This window comes from Argentina silus (genome assembly GCF_951799395.1).
Source record: "Argentina silus genome assembly, chromosome: 6".
Classification (NCBI taxonomy): Eukaryota; Metazoa; Chordata; class Actinopteri; order Argentiniformes; family Argentinidae; genus Argentina; species Argentina silus.
In genome coordinates this window covers 23,026,975-23,041,319 of record NC_139660.1, presented here as the reverse complement: position 1 = coordinate 23,041,319, position 14,345 = coordinate 23,026,975, and positions in this window count along the sequence as shown.

The following is a 14,345-nucleotide window of genomic DNA, read 5'->3' as shown; positions in this document are numbered from 1 at the left end:
TCTTTGTCCCTCCTCTTTCGGACTCTCCATCTGTTGGTGTAATGGTTTCTCTCCATCCTGCATCTGGATAATGTCCCTTACTGTCAGTTTCTGTCTCTGTCTTATTCTCTCATTGCGTTTTTCCACCTCTTTCTGTCTCTTCTCGTCATCCTCTGCAGACAAGATATCTATCCACCCCTTCTTTTCTTCTGGATGTTTCTGTCCATTACTACACAACTGTGGTTTATGGTCCACATTCATCTCTCCTCTCCCTTCATTGATGATATCCTTTCGTCCCACTTTTATCTTCTGCTCCTTCCACTTTCTCTCAATCTCAACTTCTTGTCTCTCAGACTCTGTCTGTCTTCCTTCTTTTTCCTCCTCCATCTGATTCTCTGTCTCTGCATGGGTTGTCACCCTCTCTCTTTTCTTTTGGTTCTGTTTTTCCACATAATTCTTAACTTTCTTTTCATCACCTGAAAACAAGTCCATCATCCAGCCCATCTTTTCTGCAACAGGTGTTTGTCCTCCAGTAGGCAGCTCTCTTTTCTGTTTGTCCATCATTTGTTTTGCGTCCGTCTTTTGCTCTACCTCCTCCTGCTTACGCTCCATCTCAACGTCTGCCTGTAGTACGCTCTGTCTCTCTACCTCCTCCTGCTTACTCTCCATCTCAACGTCTGCCTGTAGTACGCTCTGTCTCTCAGTCTCCTTCCCTCTGCCGGATTCTCTCTGTCTTTCTTCCTTTTCCTTTTCCATCTGTTTCTCCTCTCCTCCATGGATCGTCATCGTCACCTCATGGTGAATATTCTTCTCCACTCTTTGTCGTATCATTGACTTCACCAGATCTTCAAGAGTGTCAATCTTCCTCTGGCTTTTATTCTCCTCTCTCTCCGCTGCCCTTGCCTGATCTTGAAGCCTTTTTACGCCTTGTTGCAGCTTCACAATGTCTTTGTCGCTGACTCTCTGCCTTTCCAACTTTTCACTTGTCCATCTGTCACTCTTTTCCATATGCTTTTTCTTTGGCTCCCTCTCCATTTCGGTGTCACTGTCTTCCTCACTCTTTTTTGAACATGTGAACATATGAACATGTGAATGGCTCATGAAGACAACTAGCAGCACACTGTCCTTACAGACAATAACACACCATTGGATTGAACGTCCATTTTTATCATAAAACTTCCAATAAGTCTCTAATTTTATTTAACCTTTATTTCAGCAGGGAGTCCCTTTGAGATTAAGGTCTTAGTTTACAACCATACATACAACATTACAACATTCTAAAACACAATCAAGAAAAACAAACACATTTTTCAACAAAGAAGTCCTCAATCAAAACTTTAAACCGCCCTCAAAACCTTAAACTGAAACGTTCTCTGCAGATTGTTCCAGCAGTGAGGTGCACCACAACTAAAACCCAATTCGGTGGAGACCCGAGGAACCTCAAGAGTTAACCAACTCTGAGAACGAGTTAGGTATAACGATCAGGCCCTTAGAACACTTTATATATAGATGAGGACCATCAACAGTGGTAATATTGATGTAATAATAGTAGAACTGTAGTTTATTGTAATTTTCTCTCACCTCTAAAAAGGGAAAACGCTTTTTTCTTTCTTTCAAAACATCGTCCAGCCCCTCAATAAAACGTGCAACACGTGCCTCTACTGCAAGGTCCACTCGATGTTGCTGCTCCCTTTTTCTTTAGGGTGAATAATCTTTGTTATTCCTGAGAGACTATTATCTTAGCACCAGACAATAGAAGTATACTTTACACAAGTAAAACAAATAAAGAAGCTCTACAGAGTAGCAACACAGCGACAGGCACAGTGGTCATGGATACCTTCAGGTCAATCATGGATACATTCTCTCATCTTCCTTCTAAAATTCTAAATTCTAAATCATTGACTAAATCTGGCATTAGATTAAATTGGATTTCCATTGGAGATGGCTTATCTTTTCATAATACGGTAACCTATATATACTATATTTCTATGTGTGGTTCATCCCTTACCTCTCATCAGCCAGTGAATAAGTAATTTTCTCCAAAACATTGTATCTGTGTACAAAATTGATGTAAAATGCATTCCAAGGATCCTCCTTGGACATTTTTCCTGTCATCCTTGAATAAAAAAGTATCACATTATGTCTAGAAAAGGAGATGTGTTTTTGTAGTAAAGATGTCGTAGAAGAGCAAGCATCTTTACATTAAATGCAAAACAGTAGATTGATATCCATAAAATGTCACTCAAGTTTCAGTCCGCGAAAGACCATTAGCTCTCACTCCTCTTTAACCTACCCAGACAGAACCGGTGTTGCATTCATTGCTGTAATATATAATCTGCTTGTCAATGTATTTATCAGAAATGAGGAGAGTAAAACATACCTTGCCAGCAATATTGGTCTTTGTCTGTCAGTCAATCTTTGTACCCATTATTAATTCTTAACCAAGGCCAAGACGGGCTGCATACAGTACAACTACTAGAATAATAGAGATAGGACATCTATGGATATAATATTGAACGTCTGGAAAAACTCGTCATCTGTGATGTCATAACTCATTGTTACATAGGCCTACAGACACGCCGTGTCTTACCGCGTCTCAAATCATACACGCCAAATCATTCTTATTTAATGCGTCAGTATTGTTATAATAATAATAATAATTTTAATAATAATAGTAATAATAATAATAGCGCTTTTCTCAGTCCTCAAACACACTACATTCCATGGAGAGAAAGTCAGTAAAAACAACAATAAAGACGGACTAAAGATTTAAAGCAAGTTTAAAATGATGGTTGTTAAATGTGTTGGTGATATGTTGACAGACGGCTGCACAATAAATGGAAAAATTCTAATAAGTATAGACAAGTAGTTGGACAATTGTTGGCCCATGTCGGCATGCACCGCTAGAGGGCGTGGCGGAGGTGGTGGACAGTTCGCTGTGGGCTCAAGCTGCCGTTGTGTCCTTAGTTGGCAGTTGAGACTTAGGCGACACTGAGGACAGCCAGCTCACCCTTTTTACCTTCTATTACTCTTTCAGGTTAGTGAAATGTCAACAAACACCTCGACGTTTAGACTAGGCCCATACGGTAGCTAACCCCAATATGTAGATGGTGTTAAATGTATTTGGAATGATTGATTGAGGCTGGCATGTAGAGTTCGCCAGCTAAGCTAGCTCGGCTAACCGTTGGCATGCTAACTAGCGAGTGAAAACCTAGTGGGTTTGATGCCAATATTTTCATGAGATGTCACATTTGGAGTCAAAGGTAAATGTGATCACATAAGAGATACACATAATAATGTATGTGTATCTCTTATGTGATCACATTTACCTTTGACTCCAAATGTTTACCGATACCGTCAAGTATAAATGTTTACCAATACCGTCAAGTATAAATGTCAGATACGCTCGTCCAGAAACAGAACAGCCGTGATTACAGATGAACTAAAGAGAGGGAACACGTCCTTGAAACTGACCTCGGTACAAGGATATGATCCTAGGTTTTACAAATGCTTTATTGAGACCAAGTACCGCGAAGACCCGGTACAATGACGATACGTAAAGGTGTTGTTGTTGGTTAAGGCATAACCTTGAATGACTTGTACAGTACCTATGTTCCTCTTCCTAAATCTATGTTCATAACCTCACAGCAGTACTTCAACTCCAGTCTGTCTTTGTGTATGTAGCTGTAGGGACACAGAGGGAGGCTTTCTGCGCCATTCTGCTGTGAAGAAGAAGACTGTTTACCAGGCCATGCAATCAATTCTCATCAATTGTAGGAATGTGATATGTGCACACTCCACCCTCCGAGACAACACACATGCACACCCAAGGGAGAACAGAGACACACAGGGACTCTATAAGTTGATAAGGACTCTATAAGTTGATAAGGACTCTATATATTGATTTAATCTCAGCGAATGTCGTAGCCAAGTTCTGATCCATTCATCCACCGCTTGAAACTCACTAAATTGAATAAAAACTGAAAAGGATGATGACTAGGTAGATGAAAGGTTATGTGACCTTTTAGTCTGTCTTGTTGTGTTGATATATAACAACAAGGAATATAATGGTCATCTCTTTTGTATACTTGTGGACAAACAGCTGCCACAACATTACTCCATAACTCTACTGTGTAGACTAATACAATTCATTTGTATATGTACTGTATATAATATTTAAATGTTCTTTGTGTGTGATCATATAGTGGATTTATATATGTTTCTTTAGAAAATAATAAAACATGAATTTCATTGTAAATTACAAAGGTCTACATAATTTGAAGAACATAAAGAGCCATTTATCGCAGACCATTCAGCACTTGCAAGTTACCCACAGCATTACTCCATAACTCTGCTGTGGATTACCCAAAATTCCCAAGATTTATATGACAATAGGATTTCCTCACTGCCAGAAGGTGGTGTTGTACCCATTTATTCAGGAATTTAACCGTAACATTCACACACATATTCACACTGATAGATATAAGGTTGGAAAGATAGATTGTTAGAAGGTTAGATAGATAGTATGTTAGAAGGTCATTATTGTTTTACGACAGATAGAATGATGATACCTGATAGACAGCCGGTTAGATAGACAGATAGATTGATTGATTGATTGATTGATTGGTTGGTTGGTTGGTTGATTGATTGATTGATTGATAGATTGATAGATTGATATATAGATAGTTATTTGTGAATTCTAGTGATTTTCTTACACTGTTAAAAAAGATGGACACTGCTGATGAATATTGTGGACTGTGTATCTTGTACAATGCATTGGTCTTCTTGGAGTCCTTCTTGCAAGTATGGAATGTCTTTAACATTTGCGCAGACATTAATCCTTTAGTGGAGCAGGAAGTTGGTTGGAAATTCCAAACAACAACATACTCCCTAATAATAATATAACCCCCCCCCCCACACACACACTGTACTTGCAGTGTTGCACGTTAGCTGTTGTGTTTCTGCATGTGCACACGTTTTCGAGGCAACCACCAGAGACAGAAAGGCGTTCATCGGTGAGTCCACTCCGCTAGAAGGGCACCCGTGGCAGTTACAATATGTTTGTATGCAAACCGAGTGTCGGGTAGGATACTCCATTTTAGAAAGCGCTTTCTCGGACCAAAATAGCGTTTGAAAATGAAACATTTTCAAGGGATCTCATTCCCTGATCACTAACGATTAAATATAGTCATTACAACCATTAGGAAGCTTTTAGAAATCTTGGATGTTGCATACTGGGCCTTCAAGCTTCAGCTTCCAAGAAGCTACCAAGCTTCCTTCCTGAACTTGGTAGTGGTTTGAAAGTCTTGGTCGGCGTATAATTTCAAGGGGCTATGAGGTTTTCCTGGCCAGGTCACATGGTCAGGAAAAACTCCAGGCCCCAGTTTATGCCTGGAACCATTGAAGTTCTAAACAGAGACTCAGCAAGCCCAGAGGTATCCATGCTTACCGTAGTCAGATTGAACAATAGTCCCGTATAACAGCAACCTGACAGAGCAGTGACTATGACAACACAAGTCCTCTTACTCAAAACGTTGTGTTTTGTTACGGAAGTTTCCGCTGCTCTCCCATGTTAGTACACACTCAAAATGAACCTATAGAATATAGATATTCCTATACAAGTGTTTAGTATACAGATATATACATGGTGACAGACTGTATTTACAGACATGGTGAGGGTGTTGTCATGGTGAGGGTGTGTCTCAGGTGCAGCTCTCTGCTTTTGACAGTTGTTTCTAACTGCCCTCCTCTCTCCATAGAGGACTTACCTGACCCCCCCCCCCCCCCCCCCTCCTTCTGAGCCCTGTGGACAGGACCTGACCTTTACTATGACCTGTAGACCCCACGGTTGTCATAGCACCAGCACAAACAGTAGGCTTATGACTAATGTATAGGCGCCCCCTGTTGGTGGTTTAGGAGTATAACAGCTGTTTGGTCATCCTGAGATAGTAGTGTTCTCTGCTCCCCTCTTGTGGATGGAAAAGAGAACTACAACACTACTGGGTTTCAGTCACTGCTCTGCTTGTACACAAGACAGACCAGTACATGCACTCCCCTTAAAAGAACCATATCAGAGCTGGACTACTCGGACTCTGAAGGTGAAGTACATTGTAAGTATAGCTTCCCACCCCACAATCATTCATCTCTATAAACAGTTGGTTCTTCTATCCACTTCACTGCTGTGCTGCATCACTCCTGGTCCGGAGAATCCTGGTAACTATGTACACACATGGACTCTGATGATGGACGGTTATGTCCACTGTGTGTTGGTTCAAGGCTCTAATCATTCATTAATATGCATTTTACAATATCTACATGTCACCCTCAATAAGGCAACAGAAAAGCTTCACAGTTTCAACATGACACATGATTATAGACATCAATAGGTGGAATTACAGTAAAGAATCATACAACAGTCATTCACTCCAGTAAGTGTCCAGACCAACTAGCCACATGTGGGATGTGCAGGATCAGACTCAAAGCATGGGAAATTCTAAGTGGGAATGTGTGGGACAGCTTGACGGATGTCACCCCACTGAAGTAGAGATTTTAAAACATTTAAAGTAAGGGTTAAACTGCAACTGCAACTGCTCGGCATCGGACCGGAAAGCACTGCAGAGGGTGGTGAAAACTGCCCAACGCATCACCGGTTCCTCACTCCCCTCCATCGAGGCTGTCCAGGGCAAACGATGCTTGCGTAAGGCACGCAGCATCGTTAAGGACATCTCTCACCCCAACCATAGACTTTTCACCCCACTCCCCTCCGGGAGGCGCTACAGGTCTCTCCGCACCCGAATCAGTAGGTTCAGAGGCAGCTTCTTCCCTGCGGCTGTCACCCTGCTGAACACGAACACTACACCTACTTGACAACCTACTACCCCCGCAACCCCCACCCGGACAATTGCACTATTGCACTATTACTCCCCTCCCCTGCTCTTACTCAATACCACTGCTCTTCTGTACATACCTGTCCATACTGTTAATAATGCACATATCCTATATTTTCTTTAATACTACTGCACATACTGTACATACTTGTTTATACGGCATTCCATATTTATATTTATTCTGCATCTACCTCATGTTACTGTTAATACATATATACTGCTAGACTGCATTACCCATACAGCTCATATGCTGCTACGCTGCTCATACTGTAACTATTTATTCTGCTATAATGCTACTGCTACTCACATACTGCACTGCTATATTATACTGCTTATATTATACTGCACCACTACTGATCATATATTGCACTACCTGTAAATACTGTTCATTGCACTTTCTGCTATTTTGCACTTCTGGTTAGACGCTAACTGCATTTCGTTGTCTCTGTACTTCTACTCTGCACAATGACAATAAAGTTGAATCTAATCTAATCTAAAGTTGGGTAGGGGTCAATCCAAGGATCCCACTTGATCAGTCTATGCATGTTTGTGGGGTAGATGAAGTGGTCTTCTGCATTGTTCATTGACAGGTTGTAGATCAAAGCAGCTGGTAAAAGCAGGTGGCATGTGAGGTTCAGCCATTGGAACCTACATTTGGCAAAATCGGATAAGACAATTCCATTGACATTGCATAGGTATACCAGGAGTAACTGAAGAAACTAGTTACCACACTAATTTAGCAACATGCAGGAGAAGCAGTCAAAAGGTATGGTTCTGAAGAACAGCACAAAGCTAAGACTTATGACAATGTTGATACCATAAGGGGGTTGGACGCAAACCTCCCATTGTTACGTGAAAGTTACCCAATACCATTTCAACAACTGAAGTTCCTAGTGTAAATTGCCTGAGTGGAGGCACCTTCAAAAATCCAAAGGCTCAATGGAGTTAAATAAAATATTTATTCAGTGAATAAACACCAGATACACTTTTGAGATCTCACTTCCAAGTAACAACATTTGAACCTAAAAGAGAAAGATATCAGTGGTCAGTAGTCAAGACAAATTAATTCTGTAAAATGTTCATTAGGAATAAGACTTCAAATTGACTTAAGTAGATGTTAAAAACAGGCCTTACCCACGACAGTCGTTGCAGTAGAGGTGGCCTCACCCTCAAAGGCACCTTCAAGCACGCCGTCCGCCGTCTGGTCGCTCTCGGGCACGACGTCCGATGTGACGTTACTCCCGGACACGACCTCCGCTGTCAGGTTGCCGGGCACGACCTCCGCTGTCAGGTTGCCGTCCGCTGTCATGTTGTTCCCGGGCACGACGTCCGCTGTGAGGTTGCCGTCCGCTGTCAGGTTGCCGTCCGCTGTCAGGTTGTTCCCGGGCACGACGTCCGCTGTCAGGTTGCCGTCCGCTGTCAGGTTGCCGTCCGCTGTCAGGTTGTTCCCGGGCACGACGTCCGCTGTGAGGTTGCCGTCCGCTGTCAGGTTGTTCCCGGGCACGACGTCCGCTGTCAGGTTGCCGTCCGCTGTCAGGTTGCCGTCCGCTGTCAGGTTGTTCCCGGGCACGACGTCCGCTGTGAGGTTGCCGTCCGCTGTCAGGTTGCCGTCCGCTGTCAGGTTGTTCCCGGGCACGACGTCCGCTGTGAGGTTGCCGTCCGCTGTCAGGTTGTTCCCGGGCACGACGTCCGCTGTGAGGTTGCCGTCCGATGTCAGGTTGCCGTCCGCTGTCAGGTTGTTCCCGGGCACGACGTCCGCTGTGAGGTTGCCGTCCGCTGTCAGGTTGTTCCCGGGCACGACGTCCGCTGTGAGGTTGCCGTCCGATGTCAGGTTGCCGTCCGCTGTCAGGTTGTTCCCGGGCACGACGTCCGCTGTCAGGTTGCCGTCCGCTGTCAGGTTGCCGTCCGCTGTCAGGTTGCCGTCCGCTGTCAGGTTGTTCCCGGGCACGACGTCCGCTGTCAGGTTGTTCCCGGGCACGACGTCCGCTGTGAGGTTGCCGTCCGCTGTCAGGTTGCCGTCCGCTGTCAGGTTGTTCCCGGGCACGACGTCCGCTGTGAGGTTGCCGTCCGCTGTCAGGTTGTTCCCGGGCACGACGTCCGCTGTCAGGTTGCCGTCCGATGTCAGGTTGCCGTCCGCTGTCAGGTTGTTCCCGGGCACGACGTCCGCTGTGAGGTTGCCGTCCGATGTCAGGTTGCCGTCCGCTGTCAGGTTGCCGTCCGCTGTCAGGTTGCCGTCCGCTGTCAGGTTGTTCCCGGGCACGACGTCCGCTGTCAGGTTGCCGTCCGCTGTCAGGTTGTTCCCGGGCACGACGTCCGCTGTGAGGTTGCCGTCCGATGTCAGGTTGCCGTCCGCTGTCAGGTTGCCGTCCGCTGTCAGGTTGTTCCCGGGCACGACGTCCGCTGTCAGGTTGTTCCCGGGCACGACGTCCGCTGTGAGGTTGCCGTCCGCTGTCAGGTTGTTCCCGGGCACGACGTCCGCTGTCAGGTTGTTCCCGGGCACAACGTCCGCTGTGAGGTTGCCGTCCGCTGTCAGGTTGTTCCCGGGCACGACGTCCGCTGTCAGGTTGCCGTCCGCTGTCAGGTTGCCGTCCGCTGTCAGGTTGCCGTCCGCTGTCAGGTTGCCGTCCGCTGTCAGGTTGCCGTCCGCTGTCAGGTTGCCGTCCGCTGTCAGGTTGCCGTCCGCTGTCAGGTTGTTCCCGGGCACGACGTCCGCTGTGAGGTTGCCGTCCGCTGTCAGGTTGTTCCCGGGCACGACGTCCGCTGTCAGGTTGCCGTCCGCTGTCAGGTTGCCGTCCGCTGTCAGGTTGCCGTCCGCTGTCAGGTTGCCGTCCGCTGTCAGGTTGTTCCCGGGCACGACGTCCGCTGTGAGGTTGCCGTCCGCTGTCAGGTTGCCGTCCGCTGTCAGGTTGTTCCCGGGCACGACGTCCGCTGTCAGGTTGCCGTCCGCTGTCAGGTTGTTCCCGGGCACGACGTCCGCTGTCAGGTTGTTCCCGGGCACGACGTCCGCTGTCAGGTTGTTCCCGGGCACGACGTCCGCTGTCAGGTTGCCGTCCGCTGTCAGGTTGCCGTCCGCTGTCAGGTTGCCGTCCGCTGTCAGGTTGCCGTCCGCTGTCAGGTTGCCGTCCGCTGTCAGGTTGCCGTCCGCTGTCAGGTTGTTCCCGGGCACGACGTCCGCTGTGAGGTTGCCGTCCGCTGTCAGGTTGTTCCCGGGCACGACGTCCGCTGTGAGGTTGCCGTCCGCTGTCAGGTTGTTCCCGGGCACGACGTCCGCTGTCAGGTTGCCGTCCGCTGTCAGGTTGCCGTCCGCTGTCAGGTTGCCGTCCGCTGTCAGGTTGCCGTCCGCTGTCAGGTTGCCGTCCGCTGTCAGGTTGCCGTCCGCTGTCAGGTTGCCGTCCGCTGTCAGGTTTCCGTCCGCTGTCAGGTTGCCGTCCGCTGTCAGGTTGTTCCCGGGCACGACGTCCGCTGTGAGGTTGCCGTCCGCTGTCAGGTTGCCGTCCGCTGTCAGGTTGTTCCCGGGCACGACGTCCGCTGTCAGGTTGCCGTCCGCTGTGAGGTTGTTCCCAGGCACGACGTCCGCTGTGAGGTTGCCGGACAAGGAAGGAGCAGAGTGTGGAGAGGCTTCAAAATCCACTTCATTAGTCTCCAAATACACTTGAAAATCAAAGAAGACAATAATCAAGACATGGCATAGTGAAGTGCAAGTTAGTTCTAGAAAATGTTTAGTGAACTCTCGAACAAGTCTTATACTAACAGACGTTAAATGACAGGCTTCACCTTCTTTTACATTGTTTTTGGCAACAGATACCATGGACAGAAGCACCTTCAGGGAATTCCCTCGGGAGTCACGTAGAAAATATGGCGGAAATGTTGGTTAAGTAACAGTTGCAATCCAAACACGCTGCTCAGAGTATCATCCATACAGAGTTAACTCAATTAACTGAGTTACTTAATATCATTGAAACCAATCAAATCCTGCATTCCTGAAAAGCAAGCTTGTAACAAGTGTTTCACTAATTATTATCTCAGGAATAAAGTAAATTAAAGCCACAATCCATCATCAAAACGTCATGCCTGGACAGACTGTCGATCATGCTAGTCAATGTTGTTTGAAGCTACAGTGTTTTTACATTTCGATTGTCTGAACATTGCGAGTTAAAGTCCCACACATTATGGGTTATGCTGGGGTAAAACCGCTCATGACATTCTTAATCAATGGGTATAACAAATCTATATATCCAAAAAAAGGTTCACAAATTGTGGGTTGTGGCTTTGAGAACACAAACGTCAACTACAGCAAGAAGATGACTACAAATACGTTTCTTACCTCCGAATGGTCTCTCCACAGGGATTTCATTTTGGAAGAAAGATTTTCCAACAGGAGAACAAGAAACTATGGGGAAACAGCACAAGCAGAAGTTGATTTCACACACCTTAGCAATCTCAAATAACAGCTTTGACATGAAAATGTGTCAATGCTTAAGTAACAAGATAGAAGGCCCATTTCACCCAACTGTAGCATGGAAACAATCCATTCTAATTGTAACACTCAGTTTTCAAACCTTTGAGGATCCAACAATTGAGGGCAAAGCTCAGCAATACCCTCACAGCATTCATGATGTGACTTCTGTTCTTCAAGAGTGAATATCTTACCTGTGCCAGTGAGCGGTTTATGAAGGCTACATCCTGGCTTCCACACCTGAAGCCAATCATGTCCTAATTAACATGTAGCAGCTTGATAGTCTTGTTAGCGCTTCAGCCCATTCCAACGGACCCAGGGTTATTAGGTCTCGTTTGATAGGTAGACCTTACAATAGGAGTGAATTTGGAGAAATAGTAGAGTTGCAGATCGCAGCTATTTATATGCAAGCCATGCATAACCTACATGTGACATACTTTTCATCACCAATGCTATCCGTTACTTTTTGGCTTCCGTTACTTTTTGGTAGTGATATATTGCGATATGGTCAATGAGCAAGGAAGGTCCATCTCATGTCTATCCTACCTAGAAAGTGATGGATTGTATAGAAGATGTTTTCTGAATGTATGCATAGAAAGACTTTAGAAAGACTGTTTAGCGCTGGGCCAGCCAAGTCAGCGCCCCTGGAGCAATTTGGGGTTAAGTGCCTTGCTCAAGGGCACAACGGCAGTGGTAGGGACTTGATATGATGCCAGCAACCCTCCAGTCACCGGCTCACATCCAGATCCCTCCTGGAGCGGGGATCGAACCAGCAACCTTCCGATTGCTGGCCGGCCTCTTTAACCTCCAGGCTACCTGCCGCCCCATGTACCTGCTGCTGTATGTATGCATGCATGCACAACAGTTTGGGATTGGATATAGAGTTGTGGTGCACACAGCAGTGTTTTAATCCAAAATACAGTAACTCAGTGCGTGGTGGGGTTCTCATCAAGTAGAGATGAAGTGATGTCACAGACATTCTGCCCAGCAAGGTGGCACCCAAACACGAAGGTAGGGGGTATGAGAAGTATGCGCACAAGCTTATACCGGTCTAACAGGCCATAGTATACCCCCAGTCCAGAATAAACCCGGGTATAGTTTGGCCCAGGCCAGACTATACCCCTCTAGGCCAGAATATACCCCTCTTGTGTAAAGAGGTTGTGATTGTATTTACACAAGAATTACTTAATTGTTCAACATTTTATTGGGGTTTCAGCTGTGTCATGTAAGTTAAGTGAGGAAGCTAACTGACTTAAATCTTGAAATAAGACCACAACCCTGAACATATATACTTTTATTACTTCAACCATGAAAGCCACAATCAGTAAAAATAAAAGACTCCACAAAGATCAAAGATTATTACCACAGTTCTCAGTAGTGTTTACACATTAAAATAAAAGCACAGACTCAAAACAACATAATGCAATTGTAACATAATTTTCAATCAACTTGACTGTTCATAATGTGATAAAAATCAAAACATCCTGAAACTTCAACTTCTAAGACTAGAAAGTCCTCGCTACAATAGAAATATACAAAGTTAAACACTGATAACAACATCAAAATGATCATGCTTGTTTTCAAAATAAAGTGCATGTTCTGTTGTTGATTGAAGATTGAAGCTTGCGGGGTAGGTCAGCCAGTCCATGGAGTCACCGACTTTTGTGTGGATTACGATGTCACAACCCAACAGATTCGCTGTGGCCATGATCTCTGCATCAGTTGCCCAGACTTCATCACGAAAGATGCCAGAGGTGTTTACATATTCATTCACATTTTGGTTCAAGTAGTCCTGTAGTTTTTGTCAAGTCAGTGTTCATGTGGTGGATGACTTTATCTCGGAGAAGTGGTGTGGTTGTCCGCTGATCCTGTAAGGATGTAGCTGATGGCCCAGAAGTAGCAGTTCCCATCACCTTTGGTTTTATATGTACGCCGTGGTTGTCCAAGGTCCCCTGTGCGTCCATAGTACACAACTTTATCAAACATAAGGCCAAGAGCAGTTCTTAGATACTTTCTTCCTGAACTTGATAGTGGTTTGAAAGTTTTGGTCGGCTTGTGTTTCTTTGAGATGTGGATGTCATCATTGTCTGATTCTTCACGTGGTCTTTTGAGTGTCTTTTGCTTTGGGCTCTCATTGGCAGAGTCACTGGGACAATCATCAGGGGACTGGGTTGATGGTGGAGCCTCTTCATCCTGGTAAATCTTAAGGTTGCTGGCGTGGTAGGTGTTGCTCAGTATCTTGCCAGTCTTATTGTTCTTGAGTTTTACCCTTGGTCAAGGATTCCACAACTGTGTAGGGTCCAATCCAGCGTGGTTCCATCTTTGAACCCATGTCATGACAGGCCTTCAGGACATTTGGCATTCGGCTTTTATTGAAAATCTCCTTTTCCCCATGGCAAAGAATCCCGCCTTCTGCTCGATATGGCTTAGCTGTTTGTCTGAACTGGAACTTGGCATTTTCACGTTTCTCTGGAGGTAGATCGTAGATCCACTGGGGGTACTTTTGTTGTGTTGCAGTGTAGAATGTCAAACGCTGGTTATACAGTTGATCTTCCATGGTTGCCAAAGTTGGTAAACTGAAAAAGTTTGGTGGTAGGGCAAGCAGCTGTGTGTCTGAGCATTCACACGCTTTTGGCCTTGAAGCTAAGTTGTGGCTTGTGATATGATGCCGACCACCAAAAACGTCAACAAGTCAGAAAAGAAGAAACTTCATTTCAAAATACAAGGCGACAATCCACCACATCAATATCACCCTAAGAAAATGTGCAATGTCAAAAGTTTGTTAGTAATTAGAGACTGGTTTTGGATAAATGTATGAAACTTACTAAAGTAGTTGACTTCTATATCCTACATTTTGTTATCTTGCTGATGAAAAAAAAAAAAGCTGTGTTTTATTTTCGGCCAAAATATAGATTATTCCAGGGTAAATCCATGTTCCTGTTCATGTTTATAAATATTAGTGAGTTAATATACTGTGTAAATACAATCAAAACCTCTTTATACAAGAGGGGTATATTCTGGCC